Here is a 12,956-nt window from a genome sequence, read left to right as displayed (position 1 = left end):
GGAAGCAGCAAGTAAGGATCCAAGGGAGCCTTCAGAATTCTAGAATATTTCGATCCCCCCTTCAGAGAGTATGTGAGTACAGTGTTGGGGGTTGCAGGGAAGGGAACTTTTAACAAATAGCCCAGGCCTCCTCCTGCAGATGGTAGAGTTGAATGGGTCAGAGTTGAGTCTAGAGGCAGTACACAAAAACCTTTCTCCTCTTCCCAACCTTGCTGTCTTGTCTCTCTCCCCCTCAGATGTTACTCAGTGACTTTCCGGTCTCTCGGAGAAGGAACGCTCTCCTTTATCAAGCAAGACCACAGAATGTTAGTGTTGAATGGAATCTTATAAGTTATCTAGTCTAACCCCCTCATTTAATAGAGGCCCTCAAGATGTGAAGTGATTTGCTCAAGGTCATTCAGCAAGTGTCTGACAGAATCAGAATTAAAATCCAGTTCTTCCTATTTTCAAGGCCAGTTCTGTTTCCTTTCCAACACTCAGCTGATGTTCTACAGAGAGTGTTCGAATGCTCTCCTAGCCCTGGCTGTGCTGGTTCACCTGGGGTTAGGTTCCATAGGATAACAAGAAATCCAAGAGGTCTCTCCCTTCTAATCAACTCAGAGTTATCCAGAAAGGGTCTGTCTCAAAATCCAAAGAAGGCTTTTAGGGGCTGGCCTCAAGCAGGGCTTGGTGCACTTAAGATTTGACCTTTGCCTGGAGAACCAAATACTTCCCATCCCAGTGGTGCCTAACAGAAATCAAAGCAGCCTGGGAGAGAAGAGACTTCCTTGAGTCACCCTGCTCTGGCAACTTGCAGGGAGGAATTTTCCCTTTTTGCAGGGTAACATTGCCTGTTCACTGTCTGCATTTCCATTTTTTTTTTTCTCACCTCCCCTGCCCCCTGCCAGTTTCTGTTTCTTTCGGTCTGTCACCAGAGTTCTATCTCTCTAATCTCCTGGCTTTGCGTGCTAGACAAGAACACTTCGCTCTAGGAGAGAAAGCCCTCCTCGCCTGGGGAAGCTAGGTCCCGGGAGGGAGCCCAGAGGCACCCGGATGTGACTCAGACTAGGAAAAGTGTCCGACCTCTGAGCACTCGGCGTTTGTCCCCTAGTCTCCAAGTGCAGGTGAGCTGGGGTGGAGGGGAGGAGAGTTCCTCTTGGAATAGCTTTCTGGGGTGAACGAGAAAGAGCAGAAAGTTCAAGATGCAAGTTTGCTGAAGCAGAGGGGGAAAGTGTGCAGAAACATTCATTAGGGGATTACTCTCTCTCTCTCCCCCCCTCCCTCCCTCCCCCCCTTGGTCTATTTCTGTCTGTCTCTATCGGCCTCTGACTGTCCATGTGCGTGCGTGCGTGCGTGCGTGCGTGTGTGTGTGTGTGCGTGTGTGTGTAAGAAAGAGAGACGGACAGACAGGCAGATGCCCAGACACAAAGACACAGGGAAAGAGGCAAAGACTAAGGAAGGCACCGAGGCAAAGAGGCACAGATCCAGGCAGACTATGAGGAGGGACAAGCGTGAAAGTGAGAGTGTATGTAAGGCGTGGTGATCGCATAAAGGAGAAAAGGGAACCACGTTTACGATGGGAGATTCGATTTGGTTGTGGAAGAGAGTGTGAGGGGCTATGCGCAGAAGCCCTACAAATAAATAAAGCGTGTTAAAATGATATGACCGTAGATATTTAGGTACATGCACGTGTTGCTCTGTCTGTGTACTGTGCGGACACACTTTCTCGGAGCGGGGCGCGCGCACACAAGAGTTCGGGAAAGAAAAGACAAACCGCTCTTGCAGTCTCACAGTAATTAATCCTCTGGCTAATTGACTTTCTCCCCTTACCTAATGGAGGCAGTCACTGCCAATATGTGGAGCGATACCAAGTTAGAAGGAGGGAGAAAGGGAAAGAGGGAAAGAGTAAAAGGGAAAGAGAGAGAGAGAGAGAGAGAGAGAGAGAGAGAGAGAGAGAGAGAGAGAGAGAGAGAGAGGAGGGGAGGATGAGAGAAAAGAACATAGGGGAGATAAATGAGAAAAGGAGATGGAAAAAGGACAAGAAAACGAGGATAGGAGAAAATGGAGAAGGGTAAGGAAAAGAGAAGAGGAAACAGAGAAATAAGTTAAGATAAAAGAGGAGACAGAAGTGAAAGAGCAGGAAGGGTGAAGATAGAGAAGAAATGTAAAAGAAGAATGGGAAGAAAGAGGAGAGAAAAGAACAAGGAAATAAATGAGGAGAAGAGATGAAAAAATGAGAAGAAAAGAGAATGAGATGTAAAAGGGAAAGGAAAAAATGGGGAAGGAGAAGGAAGAGAAGAGACAAGATAAAGAAGAAAATTAAGAGAAAACAGGAGGTGGAGGAGGGAAGAGCAATAGCAGCAGAAGGAGAAAAGATAGAGAAGAAATGTAAGAGAAGAATGAGGAGAATAAGGAGCAAGTAAGGAGGAGGAGGAAGAAGATGAGGAGAAGAGGGAAGAAAGAAGAAAAGAGAGAAAGAAAAAAATAAAGAAGTGTGTGGGGGAAGTAACAGAGGGGACCATTTTCAGAATGATCTAAATCTGTGCTCTGGGATCTTTCCATCCCTTCTAACCTAGGTCCTCCAACATTTCCTACATCTTTGGGGTTTGCTCTCTAGCTTTCTGAACAGAAAGCAGATCCTGGAAATGGGTGTTCTCAAGAACCCACCTTCAATTAACTCCATTCTCTTCCCAGATTGTCTGGGGTTATTCTGCTCAGTTCTAACTCACACTTCATCACAGCATATCCATCCTTTTTCCCAGTTTCTCCAAGCACAAAGCTCAGAGGTACTTTCTGTCTTTTGGAGATGAAGCTCCTCCCTGATTTCCTGTATAACTCTCAGTGCACCACATCACTGCTCTAGATGTAATGACTTCCCCTTTCAGATATAACTGAATTCCAGATCTTTTCTCTAGAGCACCCACAGAATATGTGGCAATGACTGAGCCAGAGAAAGCAGAGGTGAGATGCATCTGAGGTGGGGAGAGGCCTTAGTGTAGGAAGTAACATTAAATAATTAAGGGTAGGGGAAGGAATGGATGTTGGTTATGTACAGAGGCAGATCTGTAGATAGCGACAAAGGGGGAGGGGAAGGAAAGAAAGAAGGAAGGGAAAGAAAGAAAGAAGGCAGAAGAGAGGGAGAGAAAGAGAGAGGGAAGGAAGAGAGGGAAAGAGAGGGGAAAGGAAAGGAGCAAGATAGAGGAAAGAGGGAGGAAAGGAGAAGGAGAAAGGGAGAAAGGAAAGAGGCAGAAAGAGGAGAAAGGGAAGAGGGAGGTATAGAGACAAAGAATAAGAAATAGAGAGCTACACAGTGTTGGGAAAAAAGAGACATATCACACATAGAGTGATAGACACAGAGAAAGACAGGCATACTGTGTAACTTGGAGGGAGTGTAAAGTTCTATTGCTGAGTGTGAATACATATGTATGTGATTGTACAAGAGAGTACCTGTCTGTCTCTCACTGAAAGACTCAGTGACTGCATGTATATATGCATGTATCTGTCCATTTGTATAGCTTCAAAGGACAGCCTCAATGTTGTGTGTAAGTCCAAGCAGTAACCCCATGGGTGAAGGGGTCACACTCTCTTTCCTCTTCCTGCTTTGCCAATGGAACTCCAGTGTTCATGAGAGAGAGAAGGATGGGGAAAGACAGAAATAAAGAGAGACAGAGACAGAGACAGAGAGAGACAGACAGAGAGAGAGAGAGAGAGATGCAAATAAGGCTGGACCTGAGCCAGCACTGCCCTGACCCAGTTGGGGAGAAGGGCCTCAGTCTCCGTCTGCTTTGGATGCTGCCAGAGGCAATCCTCTGCTGAATACAGCTCTTGAGTTTGGCTTCAATGGCTGGGGAGGCCCTCAGGGAGGAGGCTGCTTTCTCCTGCTGGCCTCCTTCTGAAGACTAAATAAATAAACATCTCTGCCCATAAACAGTGAAGTCACACAGACCAAAGAGGGAGGGGGTGCAGCTCCCCAGAAAAAAATGCCAACTTTTTTTTCTTTAAATTCCCTTTAGAAACATTCCTCTGTTTGACCAAAGCAAATCCCCAAATAGCAAGAGCAACGTTAGTAGAAGAAGGTGTGTGGGGGGGGGGGGGGGGGGGGGGGGTGAGGAGTGAAGGCAGATTGGGGGCAAAGAACTTGGAGCATGGGGAGGCTATCTCTCTATACTTGCTTTAAGAACACAGAGATGGAATAAAGTTACAGAGACAAAAAAAAAAGAAGGGCATATAAAAGGCAAATAAAGCCAGAAAGGAAAGAAAGTAGGGAGGAAAAGAGAAAGAGAGAAAGAAAGAGAGACTATAATAAAAGAGGGTGAAGCCAGCCCCAGGAGGCTGGGCCCCGTCCCAAGCCATCCATCTTCATTGTCTCCGTGTGTGCAAAGGCAACCCCAGCATAAGGAAAAAAGCCACTATCGAAGCTGCGGCTTTATTTTATATCCTATAGATCAGGAGGGAGGCAAAGCTTTATTTTCGCCAAGAGACAGATATTTTATTTCTCTCTTACGGTTTTATGTGTGAGAGATGTCAGGGAGCGACAATGGATGGCTAATGCATAGGCAAGAGGAAGCGGTTTTGGCATGCTGTGTGTCATGGGGTCTTGGGGGGGAGAACGGGCCTGGGATTTAGGGCTGATGGGACACTCTGGGGGATTTCTGCTAAAACATCTCTCTTCATAAATCCAGAAGCATGGTCAGCTCAACAGGGAGAAGAAGGAGTTTTAGGGGGGGAAAGAGTTGGGCCTAGTAATAAATGTACACACAAAGGAAATCAGTTACCTTTCAATATGTAAGGCCAATTAGAATCCTACTGTACCATACATCGATGCATGGAGGCGGAAACATACATCCAAACAGATACAGATCCCATTCACAGTGACAACAGATCTTCTATCGTTCTATCTCAGGGTTGTGCTCCCCTTGCCACATACCATTTAACTTTTTTCTGACAGAAATGAACCTCTGTTTGCCTCAGTTTCCCTATCTATAAAATGGAAATAATAACAGCAACAATCTTCCAGAGTTGTTGCAAGGATAATAAAATGAGATCATATTTGTGAAGTGCTTTGCAGATCTTAAAGTACTATATAAATGCTGGCTATTGTTATTTTTTAATCTCCCAAGATCCTTTGGGATCTTGCATTCATCTTCAATCATTTGATCCTGTGGAAAGATCAAGATTTTTGCTTGGGCATCCTAGGAAGTCACACACACACACACACACACACCACACACACACACCCCTCTCTTGAGGTGTAGCCTTTGACTCCAAGATATTAGAACCTATTGATGTCTGTGTTTCAGATCTGTTCCCACTGGGAAACTGGTGAAAGATTCCTCAGAGACTTTGGATCAAGGTAAGACTTATGTCCTTGGAACTATACAATGTCCATAGATCTAAACATGGACTGGAACAAGGGAACAACAATTTTGAGAGGTAAATTTACTACTTATCTCTTTAAATTACCTCTTCATTTCATAACACCCTGCCCTTGCCCCTAGCAAGCTGTTCCTTACCTTTCTACATAATTTATTTTTTGGTGTCTTGGTTGAAATTCCTGCTCACAGGATCATGGGATCATAGAGTTAGAGTTAGAAAGGACTATGGAGGTCACTGAGCCCAAAGACCTCATTCTATAGATGGAGAATCTGAGGCCCAGAGAGACTAAGCCACTTGCCTGGGGTCACACAGCTTTGTTAAGTATCTGAAGTTCTGGGATGTGAACTGAAGTCTTCCTAACTCCAAGTCTGGTACTCTAGATCCACACTGGATCCAGTATAATCAACAATACTGCTTTTCCTTTCTTCTTCCCATCACTCTACCCCCATCATCAGGAAGGCAGGGCACACAGCTTATGTGCCCTGTAGTGGAATGAAGGCTACAATGGTGTTTTAGTTTTAGTCCCAGCCCTGCTTCACTAACTGAATAACCTTAAGTAAGAAGGTTCTACTCAGTTCTACTCTGGCTCAGCCTCAGTTTCCTTCTCTGTGAAATGGGCCCCACTAAGTGTTTTCTTAAGATCTCTTCTAGCTCTGATGTCTTAGAATCCACCCTCTTTTCCAGGCATAGAACACTTGGCTTTTCAATGCCAACATGTAGGCTAATGACAGTTTATCAGAAAGCTGGAAAATGTAACTACCAAAGCTCCCAGACTCCTGGAGGTGGGGATGGGGTTAGGCAGTCCCTCAAAATGTTTTGTACTTATCCACTGAGACTGAGGCTGATGGAGGTAGAGTCAGGGCAGGAAGGTTGTTAGAGGTGTAAGAAATAGCCTAATTTTTGATGCCCCCTTTTCTAAATCTAGGGGCAGTCAGGATATTTCTTGAAATGTGTGGCTTTTCTCCAGGAAACTGAACCAAGGGTGATTTGCCTTTTTTTTTAAGAAGAAAGAAAAAGGAAAAAAAAAAAGCAGGGGTGGAGGTGGAAATCAATGTGTGGCCGATTAGCAAGTTAATTATTTCAGTACCCCAAGGGTTAGAGTTGTGCTAAGTTGTCCAGCCCAGTGTAATTTCACAGTCTGTGCACTTCCTGGTGAGGGTTGGGCATGGCTGTGTCTGCCACTCCATCCACCCACCTGCCTTCTGTCTTACCCGGCATGCCCAGAGAGACATAGACAAGTCTTAGCAGTAGGCAGTGTGCTTGGTATCTTTCTGGCCTTGGCTTCAGGGAGAACATAGGCAATATAGATCTATGATCCTATCATCTACTCATTCTACACCAAGATTTTAATTAAATAGCTGGCTCTTTTTATCGTCTTTTTCTTTAAGAAAATTTTTTTGAAGACAGTGAGAAGGTAATTTATCTGAAAGTAGAATAGTTTTGGTAGATACAGCTTGGGAGGGAGCCTTAGTTTCCTCATTTCAGGAGTTTTTTCCTGGTCCTCCTCCAGTCCTGAAACCTCCTTAATGGGCTGTGTTGAGTCTTTTAGTTTTTCATAGGAGTGGTTCCCTTTGATTCCCTTCTCCAGTACGTCTCTGTCAAATCTCTGGGATGTGATTTCTAGGGCAGAGAGTGTGGGGGTGGGGGTGAAGGTACAATGGGGTTATGTGAGTGAGAGAGACAGAAAGAGACAGTCAGAGGCAGACAGAAACAGTGAAGAGGAGGGAAGGAGGGAGAGACAGACAAGCAAAGGGAAGGAAAGGAGAGAAAGAGAGACAGAGAGATAGAGACAGAAATAGAGAAAAGAGACAGACAGACAGAGACAGAGAGATAGAGAGAGAGGGAGAGGGAATTATGTGGGAGAACAGAAATCTTCCCCAGAGGCCAACTCAGAATTCGAGTGAATACCAGCCTTGGAATCATTGCTCTCTACTGCTCCCCAAGGACTTCTCTGTTCCCCACCCCCCTCTTCACTTCAGGTCTCCCCTTTCCCCACCCCCCTACTTCTCCCAAGGTGGATAAACGGAGCACCACACAGTTTACTTAAGTGTGGTCCCATCTGCTCGGCCTGTCCTTTCATAAGGGGAGGGATTTATGTGATGTCCTTGTCCACAGACCTGGGATTTGGCTGGAAAGCTTGGGCTGCTGAGAATATTACGGGAGTGCTAATGTGCTGAGGAAAAGAGGAGATTCATTGCTCTGTGTGTGTGTGTGTGTGTGTGTGTGTGTGTGTGTGTGTATACAGTGGGGAGAGTTTATATATGTATGGGGAGGGGAGGAAGGCCTCACAGCTACTGTCAAGATTCCTGTTCAAACAAAACATTAAAAAACTTAAAAAAAATTCTTTCAGAAGATAAGTTTGTATCACCAGGCTATGGAAAGACTGTTTCCTGACCTGAGCAGGATTTAGAAGACATGATGATTGTCTGGTGTGAGCAACAGGAGCTATGACCTAAGGCCCATGGCTGGCATGTTTTGCCTACCAGAGTGTGTGTGAAGATGCATGAAGTGGGACTCTACTGTCCCAAACAGATGCAATAAGAGTGGAGATCATAGCCTCAGTTGGGGTCTGGGTAGGTATATTGTGGGGAGGCATGGTAAGAGGTGAGTCCTCTCCACTCTGCATGTGGGATGACCTCTGATGTGCCTTTCTGCTCTGACATTCTATTATTCAAGGATTCTCAGGTTGAACCTGACTAGCCTGGATAGTTAAAGGTAAACACAGGGAGGCAGATGTGTGTGCATGCTGGCTATGTGTGTGTGTATGTGTGTGTGTGTTAGGGGGAAGAGAAACAACAGTTGTCTATTTAATTCATTTTTTTTTTCATTTTTCAAATGCTTTATTAACTTCTGATTTACATCATTCATTTCCACCAGATTTTGAGTTACAAATTTTCTCCCGTTTTTCCCCTACCCACCACCCCAAAATAGCAGTCCCACAGGATATCCCCTCCTCTAATCTGCTCTCTCCCATATCTTCTCCCATAACCCCTTCAACTTTTCCAGTAGGGCATGGTGGATCTCTGTGCCCCAGTGCCTAAATATCTTATTTCCCAATTACATGTAAAATAGTATTAATAATATATATATATATTTTAAACATTTGATTTTAAAACTTTGAATTCCAGATTCATTCCCTTCCTCCCTTATCACTCACCCTTACTGGGAAGATAAGCAGTTTAGTATAGGTTGTACATGTGTAGTTAATGCAAAACATTAACATAGTAGATATATTGTAAAACACTGACTATATTTCCCTCCCTCCTATCCCACCTCCCACTTGTTCTATTCTCTACTTTGATCCTGTCCCTTTTCAAAAGTGGGTGCTTCCAACTTCCCTCCCCACCAGCTTGCTCTCCCTTCCATCATTCCCCTTCTCATCCCCTTCTCCCCTACTCTCCTGTAGAGTGAGATACCATATTTAGTGTGTATTTCATTTCCTCCCCGAGCCAAATTCAATGAGAATAAGGTTGACCCATTCCCTTTTGCCTTCCTATTCTTCCCCTCCATTGTAACCATTTTCCCTTGCCTCTTCTATATAAGACAGTTTACTCCATTCTGTCTCTCCCCATCTCCTCATTATATTCCTCTCTCACCTCTTAATTTCACCTTTTAAGTATCATCCCTTCCTATTAAATTAGTCCTGTGCCTTCTATCTATGTATACCTGTAAACATATATACACACGGGCGGCCAGATGGCTCATCGAGTAAGAGCACTGGATCCAGTGTTGGGATGACCTGGGGATCGAATCCAGGCTCAGATACTTAGCACCACACCCAGAAATAACTGGCTGTGTAACCTTGAGCAAGTTACTTAACCCCAATTGCTAAAAAAAAAAAACATATATACACACATTCACATATGTATTCATATACCCATATACCCTCTGATATACACACACACCTGTCTGTCTGTCTGTCTGTCTATCTATCTATCTATTCCCTTCAACTATTTTCATACTGAGAAAAATTTTGTCAGTGACAATTATTGTTTTTCCATGTAGGAATGTTAATAGTTCAACTTTGGTAAGTTCCTTATGATTTCTTTTCCCTGTTTACCTTCTCATGCTTATTTTGCTTCTTGCATCTGAATGTCAAATTTTCTATTCAACTCTGGTTTTTCCATAAAGAATGCTTGAAAGTCCTCTATTCCACTGAATGACCATATTTTCCCCTGAAACACGATACTCAGTTTTGCTGGGTAGGTGATTCTTGGTTTTAATCCCAGCTCCTTTTCCCTCCCAAATATCATATTCCAAGCCCTTCGATCCCTCAGTGTAGGAGCTGCTAGATCCTGAGTTATCCTGATTGTGTTTCCACAATATTCAAATTGTTTCTTCCTGGCTGCTTGTAATATTCTCTCCTTGATCTGGGAATTCCAGAACCTGGCTATAATATTCTTAGGAGTTTTCTTTTTAGGATCTTTTTTGGGAGGTGATCAGTGGATTCTTTCAACCTCTATTTTGCCCTCTGGTTCTAAAACATCAGGATATTTTTCCTCGAGAATTTCTTGCAGGATGATTTCTAGGTTCTTACTTTGATCATGGCTTTCAGGTCATCCAATAATTTTTAAATGATCTCTCCTGGATCTATTTTCCAGGTCAGTGGTTTTTCCCATGAGATATTTCACATTGCCTTCTATTCTTTCATTTGTTTGGATCTGTTTAACAGCATCTTGATTTCTCATAAAGTCATTAGCTTCCATTTGCTCCAATCTAATTCTGAAGGAGTGATTCTCCTCAGTGAGCTTTTGAGATTCTTTTTCCATCTGGCAAATTCGGCTTTTTAAGGAATTCTTCTCTTCATTGCCTTTTTGAGTCTCTTCTGTCATTTGAGTTAGTCTATTTTTTAAGGTGTTATTTTCCTCAGTCAGGCTGTTGACTCTCATTTCATAATTTCCTTGCATTGTTCTCATTTCTCTTCCCAATTTTTCCTCCACTTCTCTTATCTGCTTCTTAAGGTCCTCTATGGCCTGTACCCAGCTCGTATCTTTCTTGGAAGCTTTTGGTGCAGTAATTCTGACTTTACTGTCTTCCTCCTGTCCCATGCTTTGATCCTTTTTGTCCTCAAAATAGGAGTCTAATGTTGGATTGCTTTGCTTGGTTTGCTTCCTTTTGCCTGCTCATTTTGCCACTCAATTACTTGACTTTTGGGCTTTTTGCCACAGTAGAACTCTGCCACCAGACAGGAGAGCTTCGTTCCAAAGGCTGGGGTTTTCTCAGCTGTCAGAGGTATTAGTTGGGTGCCCTCCCTGAAGCCTCCACACACTCTGGCAAGCTGGTCACACACGCCAGGACCTCCATCCTAGACTGAAATCCAGCTCTAAGCAGGTTAAAGCAAGAGTGATTACCCCTCAGACTGGTTGCTTGGTACCCCTACACTCTGCAGGCCAGGAGCTGAAGCTGCCACATGGGGCCTCAATGACTTCTCACCCTGGGTGCAAAAGCTGATGCACTCGCAACTACTGGGTCCCAAAGTCCACACTGCACTGACCTCTCACTTTGTCCTTAGCATCTATGTGTTGATAATTCTGGACCACCACAGCTGCTGGTGATCTGGAGTCCCTCCAGCTGGCAGCTGGTCAGGCCCACCCTGGGGCTAAAACCTCGGTATGGGGCTGGGCTCGGCTCCCAGAGCACTGAGCTGGCTGATTCCTGCTGGCCTGCTGGGCTCTCCTCAGTGGGAGGTTAGCTTCTCTGTGTCATTTTGTGGGTTCTTTAGCTCCAAAGTTTGTTCAGAGTCCCCTTTTACATTGATTGGAGGTGGTGGGAGCTGGAGCCCCATGGAGGTCCTGTTTTTCCTTTGCCATCTTGACTCTGCCCCGCTCTTCTCTGTCTATTTAATTCTTGGCACCACCGAGCCAAAATGAATCCAAAAAAGATTGATGAAAACTGGACAGTAGCTAGCAGGTATATTTGGTTCCTTTTGGGGTACCTTGGATTTGGAACCTAGGATTCAAAGGTCCCTTGATGGATTTTAGAAGGATTTATAGTTACCAGTCACTCTGGAGGACAAGTAATACAAAGGACAACATTTCTTTATGTCTGTGCTCGTCTGCCCCCTTCTCAGACACCTAGGAGGGGCCCATGAGCACTAGTGGACCAATAAGTGGGCTAGGGTGGGGTGTGGGGAGTGGAACTATCAGTAGCTTTTCCAATTAACACCCTTATTCTAAAAGGTTAATGTTTAGTACCAAGCATTGATCACCTAGCTCCTAAACTGCTCCATTGGCCAATAAGGAGGCCTCCTTAGTGCTTATAAGCTAGTCACTCCCTTAGCCTATCTCCTGTTATCCTACCCTATATTTCCTATTCTTTAGTAATGTAGTTATCTCTTCCACATTGTGGGGATTAGGGGTCTGGTGCCCCTGTGACCTGGAAAATCTGTATAAAAATTTTTGGCCTTCCCTTTGTACCAGAGAAGAATTCTGATTTTTTTCTTTTTTTATGGGGTGTTCACAGTACCTTATAAAGTTTGGGCTGATGTCACATAGTACCATACATATATTTTATGCATTTCTGAGTTTCTAAACTTTTTCTGTGTCATCTTCTGGCCTTTGTGTGTCATCTGTTGCTTTGGAAAAACTCCAAACAATATCCATATAATTTCTTATGCTAATCAGTGATATAGTGAAACCTCAGTGGGGAAAGTGATGTGGAAGGGATGTGCATGTGATTTCTGAGGTCCTCTCTCCTTGTGGGCATCCCATAAGCCAAAACTTACAGTAAGGGGAGCTATTAATCCATCCTATAGCCTTGGAAGCTATTTTTAACGGCACTGGTTAGTTCAGGCCCATAGTAATTTGTAAGCCTAGCTTTGTGGAAATAGGTGGCATATGTTTAGTTTTGGGGGTGGCTGGGACCCTGACCTATGGGTCTCCCGCTAAAGAGGCCCCCTACACCTCTCTTTTTCATTGATTCAGGATGAATGACCTATAATCATGTGTCTGAGGCTCTTTCCTTTTACCTCTCTGCTAACATCTGTGATGGAGACTAAGGATAAAGGACAGAGAAGCATTTCAAAAGCTAGAGCTGAAGCAGGATCCTCTCCCACTATCCTCTACCTCCAACCCTTCACTGTTCAGTTTCTCTCTTCTAGCAAATGAAGAGAATGAAGAGAACAGATACTAAGTGGGATGGCATTGGACTGGAGGAAGAAAAGGAAGATGACCCCCTGAAAGGCCTGGGCAGTGATAAAGCTCTCAGACATTCCTTACTGCCATGTGCTGCCCCGAATTGTCTGACACTGTCTTTAATTGTGTCTGCACTCAATAACCTGTGTACTTCCATTTGCCAAATGCTGCTTTGCCAAAGCATCCTCAAATAAACTTGCTCAAAATGATGTCAAGGCCTTGCATGGGCTATTTAATTCTATCAACGATAAACAATGTTAATGTGTAATATTCCAGACTCCACGATGTCATGTTTCATTTATATATGCCCATACATATTTAAGCAGGAAAGATACAGATTACAGATGTGTATTTTCTACCAGTTACTAATGAGAAATGCAATAAAAAAGTCAGAAATCTTATAACCTGGTGAAAGTATCTACATGCCTCCTTTGCACACATGGATTTTACCCATACATACGTACAGTT

The 12,956-nt window shown here is 44.1% G+C and overlaps 1 long non-coding RNA gene across 1 annotated transcript; it reads left to right on the top strand.

The window, feature by feature from the left end:
- The first annotated feature begins 985 nt into the window (after window positions 1-985).
- On the top strand, window positions 986-12,697 carry LOC138153662 (uncharacterized). The gene is made up of 3 exons (XR_011166425.1): window positions 986-1,103; window positions 5,280-5,332; window positions 12,455-12,697. It is a non-coding gene; the product is annotated as an uncharacterized lncRNA (long non-coding RNA).
- Window positions 12,698-12,956: the final 259 nt, after the last annotated feature.

Source organism: Petaurus breviceps, unplaced genomic scaffold (assembly GCF_028583685.1).
Source record: "Petaurus breviceps papuanus isolate PSGF00001 unplaced genomic scaffold, PetGlider_PUasm1.0 91023, whole genome shotgun sequence".
Classification (NCBI taxonomy): domain Eukaryota; kingdom Metazoa; phylum Chordata; class Mammalia; order Diprotodontia; family Petauridae; genus Petaurus; species Petaurus breviceps.
The sequence above is the reverse complement of the archived record's forward strand: the minus strand, read 5'-3'. Positions and strand labels throughout refer to the sequence as shown.